This window comes from Elgaria multicarinata, chromosome 5 (assembly GCF_023053635.1).
Source record: "Elgaria multicarinata webbii isolate HBS135686 ecotype San Diego chromosome 5, rElgMul1.1.pri, whole genome shotgun sequence".
In the NCBI taxonomy this organism is placed as follows: Eukaryota; Metazoa; Chordata; class Lepidosauria; order Squamata; family Anguidae; genus Elgaria; species Elgaria multicarinata.
The window spans coordinates 84381353-84388560 of NC_086175.1; the positions used below are offsets into that span (position 1 = coordinate 84381353).

Consider the following 7208-nt stretch of genomic DNA (forward strand, 5'->3'; position numbering starts at 1 on the left):
CTTACGTCAATGAATTCCAATTAATTTGAACAACTGGTGTGGTCTGTGGAGGAGTGATGGAGAAGAGAACAATTAATGGTGGCAGCGAAATGGGAAACCGAGGGCTTGGGGCCTAAAGAATAAAGGTGAGACAGGAGCAGCAGCATTAGGCCAAAACCCTCACACATGTCATTAGCACAGGGGGAATTGAAGTGGTTCTGAGTGCTAGTGGCATGGATAGTCTTGTCAGGTGAAACCAAGATGATGCAGGTGGGCAGGACATCACAGTCCCTCTCACAAAACTGTCTTAATATATAAGTCTTTGTTGCAGTTCCTGACTGTGGCGGAACCCGAAACCACGGGTTCCTGTGTGGTTCGCTGAGTGGTGGTCAAAGACTCTCAAGACACAATTTCTCTCTCCTTAGAAGGTTTATTACGAGCAGCGCTGCAAGGTGGCAGTCTGAGGAAACTGCCCAATAATTTCAGGAAATGTCAACATATTTATAGAGTCAGTTCCCCTTAGATACCATGGCAGAACTTTCTCACCAATCATAATACAGTTCTGAAAATGCAACAACCAATAAGAAGCTAAGCATTTAGGCATGTACAGAGTATGAGTGCTTCGTTGACTAGAAGATATCACAGTTACAGAAAAACATCTCTATCTGTTATTTTCTTGGTTATCTTTCCTTGCAGGCATCCTCCACCCTCTGACTGCCGGGGTGGACAACGCCTATGTTGTCACATAGTTTCTGCATCAACTTAACTCTAAAAGCAAAAGCAATTGCAGCATTAAAAACAAGGTTTAAAGGAACAGGAAGCCATGAACTTTATGAACTATAGCTAAGGATGATAGGCCATTTTCTCATACCTATGGGCATAGCAAAAGAACCAGCTAAAATTCCGCGACAGATTCCCTCCTGATGGTCGTTGCTTTGCCCATAGCCATAAAACCATTCTCTATTAAAGCTCTAATCTTCACTCTTTTGTTCTTTGCTTAATAATGCAACTAAACACTTTTTTTTTTTTTTTTACCTGCTCAAGTCATGGGATGCTTTTGAGACTCTTTTTTGGATTGCAATGCAAGGCAGGGCTTGTATAATAAGAAATAACACACACTCAAATTTCATTTTTACAATTCAGAGAACTATAGAGGTTAAAAACACACAAAGTAGTTGTAACGGCGTTGTCTTAATATCTTCTCTTCACTGAATGTCTCTTAGAGCATCCAGATTTCGTTGGAGGGTTATTATGCCTCGTTAACTCAGAAACTCTTGACTTGAGGTTAAAAGGACAGCTGATCTTGCTGACTGACCAGATGTCGTTCCGTGGAGGGGAGTTCCTGCTCTTCAGCCTCAACTCGCTCTCTCCACTGGACACTTGGTCGCTTAGCATGTGCAGGGGGCTCTCTTGGCTTCCTCCTGACAGCTTCTTTCATCCTTTAACATCTCAATCAGGTCTGAGTAACTTTCTAGTGCAACTGGATCATCTGGATCATCTGTCTGGCATCTTGGATTTAGCTTTTTCACATGGGCTGCATGTATCCAGGTGTGTGTGGTCAGCAACACAATACACTGCATCTCTTGGTTGGAAATGATGACATGGAACATCAGCTGGAATCAGTTGCTTGTTTCTCATTTTTCTTTGGAGTTGAACTAATAGTCTGTGTAAGTGTAGAACATAACAGATTATTTCCTCACTGCTCTCAGTGAGGGGAAAAATGGTTTTGGCAGAGACAGTCCAACAGCCATAAGCTTCCCAAATACAATCTTATGTTGTGTGAGTCTATGTTTTCTGTTGGGGCTGTTTCTCAAGTTCATTAACACCAAAGGAATTTCACTTAATTCTTAGTATAGTCTGAATTCACCTTTAAAGGTACGCTAAATCTGGGCACCACTTCTCTTAGTAAGCATTTAATTGTGGATTTTTCTGTTGCATATTATACAGGAAAACTTTCTACCCATCTACTGAAAATGCACACAACAGTCAAACAGTATTTAAATCTTATTGCGTTAGTAAATTCAATAAAGTCAATCTGCAATATTGAAATGGACTATAAACTCACGGGTGTGTGCAGATAGTTTAGGACTATAAAAACTTCAGGCAAGTTACACACTTTTGGCACACTCATTTAGCTTCTAGGTGTATTCTTGGGGCACACCATTGTTTAAGTATGTTAGTGTCTTAACTAAATCTCAAGATGCAATTAGTTTGTCATTATAAAATACCCATACATTATTTTTCTCAATTTTTTATTAGTATTATTTTCTTCTTAAGATTCTTTTCTTTAAGTTGCACGATTCTTTTTCCTACGTTGGAATAGTATCCTGGGAAAAGAGTGTTCTCTTTAGTGTTGGATTTGCAAGATTGTTTCAAACAACTTTGCAGCTAAAGGGCTATTTGCTATAGGCCCTCCTGCGGCTGTCATAAAGCCTCTATATTCTTAGATTTGCTCAACTGCATGACAGATTACAAAACAATATTGTATGAATATTTATTGACAAACTTTTTGCTAGGTTCTGGTTAAAGCAATTAATTCTGCGGCTTGTGCACTTCGTGGCAGAGCGAAACTTTCTAATGTGGTATACACTTCCTTTTTATTTTTATTTTATCAGTACTTGAGAAATTACTGCATATCTGGCTACTAGCTCTCCCCAGCTGTTTCCTTTACAAGAGCTATCAGTAAACAGAACTATATCTGGAGCTGGCAATGTAACATCAGTCAAATTCTTGAATTACCACTTCGCAATCATTTAAGGTAGTGCACTGTTTAAGGGTAATTGCTGGTAGTATCTGCTCGTATCGAGTCAATCTCTGATTCGATAGAAATTGTGTAGATTTGGTTATCAACAGGGCTGCGACGGTGGAACTCTAACCCACAAATTTTTCTTAATTTCAAATCAGCTGCTTTTTCTTTACAAGCAAGGCGGTAGCAGCCACTGCTTGGAGCAAGGTGGAAATCCTTGTGCGTCTGCGTCTAATTGTGCAGAGTAATATGCTATTCGCAAGCTCAGTGCATGAATTTTGGTTAATGAGGTTATTAAGTCTTCTCATCTCTGACCATTTTAGCGGTTCAGGGACTGAATCTTGTGGCTTGTATCAATTTGTATCATGTAGCTTGCTAATAATGAGAAATTTGGTATCATAGCTGTTTTTATTTTTAGGTCTTCTTAGTTGCAATACTGCGTCTATGCACTGTTTAGCCAAACTTCTTAAGGTAGGATTTGAGTCTGGAGCTGTTCTATTTGCAAGGTTAGCAACTTGGTTTCTAATTTTTCTTTTCCTAGTTTTCTTTCTTGGATGTCATCCCAGTATTGGGTGGCGGCCCGTAGAATTTCCTCGGGCGTGGCCTCCCGATACCCGATGACTGCAGTCCTAATTTTACCTGAAATTTCACTGATAAGCCCATTTAGAAGCAAATCAGTTATATGCCAGGCATTTTGTGGATCGCTTGGGTCTAGATTAGAATGCTTTCTAATAGCACACTCCAGACGTGCTTGATAAGCTCTGGGGCTTTCATCTTTAAGTTGTTTTGTGTCTCGAATGGCAGTCATATTTATGCGTTTGCCACAAATTTGTCGAATTGCTTGCCACAATGTTTCTCTTTCTTGTCTCATTCGCTGGAGGTCTGCGTCTGTCAAACCTATTTCTCCTGCTTGGGGATTTGCTGGCCAGGCTGTAAGGGCTTGGTTATTAGGGTTTCTGGCCGCAACTAAAATTCTATCAAAATCATGTTTAGGTATGACCATTCTCAGCAGATCTTCAAGATCTAACGCTGTAGGGTTATATAATGTTGCCAAATTTTGAAGCTCTTCAATAAATCTCTCAGGGTCTTCTCTAAGGGCTGGCAACCTCTGTTTGAAATTCCAAATATCAGAGGAACTCCAGGGCTGGTAAGCTCTAATTGGAGCTTGGTTTGGATCAGCAAAATTTGGATAAGTACGCACAGGGAGCAATTTACTGGGAGTGCTTCTAATGTCTTCTAAAGGTCCTAAATGTGCAAACAGTGCTTGGTCATTCTGGGGCTGCAGCAAAGGGGCTGAGGCTATCTGGCTGGCTGACAGTCCCAACTTCTGCTTAAGCAGATTCAAGCTATTTTTCTGACTGGCTATTATACTCTCTACTTGCAATCTTGATCTTTGATCATCCCAAAGAAACCAGTAATCTATCTGGGAGGGTTGTTTTCTTTCTAAATAATGCCTCAAGTGCGTGAGTCTTTCGGGTTCAAATGTCCCTACTACAGGCCACTGCAATGAGGGTAGATCTTTAGTAAAACATGGCCACTTGTCTTGACACAGAGTCACTAATCTTTTTAAATTCAACCTAGATGGCATACGATCTTTGTAGATCTTACACATTTTCTTTAACGGGGTTTTTTCTAATTCTGGGCTGCCTGTTTTTGACCCGGAGCTTCCCATTATCTCTTTTGCTCCACAGTCTGAGGTTACTTACAAAAAAAACCACAGCAGCTATTTCTTCTGTTCTTATCTATGCACACCGTTTCTCGTTACCACACTCAAGCACGTGAAGAGCTTTCGTACGTGGCAACTTCTGGGTTTTTGGGCACAAGCACAACAGGGGTTTTCACAACAGGGCTTATAACAGGGTGTCTGTGCTTTTCTCACCCCCCTAACGGCACTGTCCCTTTGCAAGGGAAGGCACGATAGATAGAGTTTTGATTGGCACAGCTCATAAGTGGAAGGTAGTAGGAAAGGTGGTCCACTCATTCAGGGCAACTCATTCAGACATGTCACATTACACATAACATAGGTATGGCTTATATAGGAGTCCTGTTATTTCTCAGGCTCATAATAGGAATTGGGGTAGGAAAGAAGACAAACAAACAGACATAAATGTTCCTGTTTGGAACGTGTGTCTCTACTGTTAAGGTTTCTTTATCTGAGCTCTTTCAGCTGATTATTTCTTGTTCCCTTTTTTTCTTTTTCTCTTTTTCCTCCTGTTTCCTCTTTTTCTATTTTTTTTTTATTATTATTATTATTTTCTTGGCCGGACTGGGTCTTCTACCCAGGCTGGGGCGCGACCCCAGACTTTCCTGGTGCCTCCTTAGAGGGCTTACCCACACCGGGTCCTTCCTGGTGCCTCCTTAGAGGGCTTACCCAAACCGGGTCCACTGTGGACCACAATGACTTTTAGGAGCAATCTATGCTCCGCCAGTTTAGCGTCAATGCGCTTTTAGGACCCTTATCAGAGGAACTCCTGCTTGCCTAGGTCTTAGAGCAATTTTTTTCCTTTTTTTTTTTCCCCCCCCTTAATTTATTTTTAGGTCTGACCACAAATCTTTTTAAGCTGCCTCACTTCCAGGAGGTCTTATCAACGCGCGTTCCCAAAGTATGTGACTTGCTTATCAGCTTATCATTCATCCGCAGCTGGACCTGCCGTACAACGTCATAGCGGTCACGGCCCGGTGGGGCTAGCACTATGAGTGACGGGTTTTCCCAGTGCCATTCACCATTGACACATTCAAGCAAGTCTCACTCCCCAACCTATCTCTGGATCCCAATTTTTCCCTGCTTTTTTTTTCTTCTTCTAATGAAAGAGAATGCCTTAAAACAGGCGTCACTGACTTTACATGACACTTACCGCTAGAAAACTCCAGCCACAGGGAGAGTTGACCAAGGAAAGCCCTCCTGTTGTAGGATTTTAATGTGGTTCCTACTCACCTGATCTGTGCGCACGTTGGAGGATTTCCTGTGTCAGGTCTCCATGAGCAGAGGCTCTCCAGTGTACCACTCATCCCATCCTCGTCGCCAAATTGTGGCGGAACCCGAAACCACGGGTTCCTGTGTGGTTCGCTGAGTGGTGGTCAAAGACTCTCAAGACACAATTTCTCTCTCCTTAGAAGGTTTATTACGAGCAGCGCTGCAAGGTGGCAGTCTGAGGAAACTGCCCAATAATTTCAGGAAATGTCAACATATTTATAGAGTCAGTTCCCCTTAGATACCATGGCAGAACTTTCTCACCAATCATAATACAGTTCTGAAAATGCAACAACCAATAAGAAGCTAAGCATTTAGGCATGTACAGAGTATGAGTGCTTCGTTGACTAGAAGATATCACAGTTACAGAAAAACATCTCTATCTGTTATTTTCTTGGTTATCTTTCCTTGCAGGCATCCTCCACCCTCTGACTGCCGGGGTGGACAACGCCTATGTTGTCACATAGTTTCTGCATCAACTTAACTCTAAAAGCAAAAGCAATTGCAGCATTAAAAACAAGGTTTAAAGGAACAGGAAGCCATGAACTTTATGAACTATAGCTAAGGATGATAGGCCATTTTCTCATACCTATGGGCATAGCAAAAGAACCAGCTAAAATTCCGCGACACTGACCATCATTACTCATGCTGTCCGTGTGCTTCTCTTTCTCTCCACAGGAAGCCTTCTAACAGATGCAGAGGCAATGCTCCCCACATCCTGTGCAAGGCAGACCACAAGTGAGGACAAGCAGCAATGAACAGCAAGTTCTTCAGTGCTGTTGCCACCTTTTTGTTTTAGCTGGGATCCTACAATTTTGCAAGCTGCTAGGGAGGTAGCTGCTGTGTAAGAGGTGAATTATTATTATTATTATTATTATTATTATTATTATTATTATTATTATTGAATTTAAAATCAACTTTCAATATAGAGTATCCTCCCAAGCTGGTATAGAATAGTCAATACATTTGTAATAAGATTATAGAAAAACAACACTAAAATATAAAAACATAATGAGATCACACACAAAAACCCACATTCCTGCATGGAGATGTTGAGGGAATGCTGGAATCAGGCATGCAGGAGTTCTGTTTGAACAAGAAAGTTGACAACTTGGTTCAGAACTCACTTCATAATGCTATTCAGCACAAGTTACGCCTTTTTTCCAGTCCTACCTGTGTTTAACTCACTTCAGCTGTCTTCCAGCTATCTACAGATGGAAGAGAAGGCTTCCCTCTTTTGCCCCTGACATGAATGCTGCAAGCCAGGCACACAAAAGGTGAGTTTGGCCTTAATTGTTATCATTCTCTCCTGGCACATCTAAAACCCTTATCACCTTCTTCCCATCCCAGTGTTCAGTCAACTGAGCTAACAAGTTCTGGTATTATAAAAGTGCAGTTGTGGCTTCCCTCACTGTCTTAGGCCACAGCTAGACCTAAGGTTTATCCTGGGATCATCCAGGGTTCGCCTCTGCCTGAGCACTGGATCCCCTGTGTGTCACCTAGATGAACAGG

The 7208-nt window shown here is 41.7% G+C and overlaps 1 long non-coding RNA gene across 1 annotated transcript; it reads right to left on the reverse strand.

The window, feature by feature from the left end:
- Window positions 1-389: 389 nt before the first annotated feature.
- Window positions 390-5671, reverse strand: LOC134399016 (uncharacterized). The gene is made up of 2 exons (XR_010025474.1): window positions 5581-5671; window positions 390-1642 (listed from the first exon to the last, which is right to left on the reverse strand). It is a non-coding gene; the product is annotated as an uncharacterized LOC134399016 (long non-coding RNA).
- Window positions 5672-7208: the final 1537 nt, after the last annotated feature.